The following is a 1,757-nucleotide window of genomic DNA, read 5'->3' as shown; positions in this document are numbered from 1 at the left end:
TCATTTTCAGGGGCCACCATTGAATCCAGGTCTCAATCAGCAGGTCCAACTGACTATTGTTGCTTCCCCCAAGCACTTGAGCTTGCATAATAAATCCAACATTCTGGGCAAGTACATCCATGTAAATAAATTTGTACTGATGGCCTCATGTTTTATCCCATTTCATCTTACAACCTTTTATAATCTTCTCTACTTTGGTCTTGTGACTCTCAGGAGAGTGGCTACAAGCTCTAGCCCTGCCTTGCTCTGGCTATAGGGGATCAGGTCATGTACGTTTACAATGTGCCTTTCATGGGGGGAAGCTCTTTATCTAGGTGAAAGGACCAATGCCTACTTCTCTGACCTGTAATCAGGTATGCCTCTCACAGGAAACTTATTTATATTGGAAGAGGCCTTTGTGCCTCTGCCTTGTGTTAAATTTATTCCTGTCAAGAAGGCACTCTCCCCAAATATGCAAGAATAACATCTACACTTTTTCCTTCCAACGCTTGTTGACTGGCTTTGCAGAAATAAAGTTTGAAAATAAAAATAAATAAATAAAAAAATAACCACTCTCTAGGGGAGCCTTGTCCACGATAAAAGTCAGGGCAGGGATATCAGCCAAGTGAGACACAGAGGGGGCAACACAAACAATATGGGAAACATGAAATGACAGAAGTTTATGACTTATAGGCCCATGAAGGAAGAGAGGAAGCAGTTAGGGCCAATAGGAAGGTCACAGTGACAGTGTGCAGAGCCAGCAGGTGGTGAGCAAAACAGAGAGGGGCCTTTGGGCTCAGGCCTTTACTGGAATCCGGGGCATTCTCCAAGCAGGTTTCCCATGGGGATCTCTAACAGATGGACTTACAGCAGCAAGCAGGTGCCCATCCCAAGGGGTCACACCATGACCAAGAGATGGTCACTGTGCACATCTGCACAGGCCATGTGGGATGTGGGGGTCACTGGAGTTAGTCAGGTTGATGGAGTTGACATGTCCCAGAGGGAGGTGCTCACCAGCAGAGAATTGTATAAAAGATATCTGGACTGACCATACTGACGAACTGGGAGGAGGTGGAGAACAGAAACTATGTCAAGGGTAACTGTGTCCTGCTTCCAGTATGAAAAGATTGGACCTATATTAACAATGGATGCTGAGGAACATACAACACAGAAATCCCCTACACATCCTCAGAATTCACTCCTACACACGGGCTTCTACTCCTGCTGATGTAAATTGAAAACACCCTGTAGTTCCGTCCCAATATAGGCTATCTTCCCCAGACGGAGGTACCACACCATCCGTGCTATGCTTAGAACTAACTCAAGCGCCTAGACAGGCAATGAGGGGAGGTAGGGTGCGATGTGAGGAGAATCACCTCAGCCTGTGAGCACTGGAGACAGGTGCTGTCACTGAAAGACTTTTCTTCTAACAGTGAAAGTGAGATTCCCTAACACAGCAAAGGAACTTCCAGGAGTATGGGGGCCAGGGAGACAGGGGTTACGAAGTTCTCAGCATTGAACGTGAGTGCCCAGATGTCTCACTCCTCCTTCTAGCGGCCTACATCTTACCCATCTCAGCCTGATGTGGGGATGAGCCCTGGCAGGATCGAGCACCAAACTGGGGGTACAATTCTACATCCTCACCATCAATCCCAGGATTTGGTTTTCATCCTGATCTCCTCTACAAAGAAAACATTGACCCTTTCAAATTGCCCTGGAGGTTTCCTTATTTTCCTTGTGTGTATGTTTGGTTGGCTTTAATATCTCCTTTTCCTATG

The sequence above is a fragment of the Nycticebus coucang genome, chromosome 13 (assembly GCF_027406575.1).
Source record: "Nycticebus coucang isolate mNycCou1 chromosome 13, mNycCou1.pri, whole genome shotgun sequence".
Classification (NCBI taxonomy): domain Eukaryota; kingdom Metazoa; phylum Chordata; class Mammalia; order Primates; family Lorisidae; genus Nycticebus; species Nycticebus coucang.
This window is presented reverse-complemented; position numbering follows the sequence as displayed.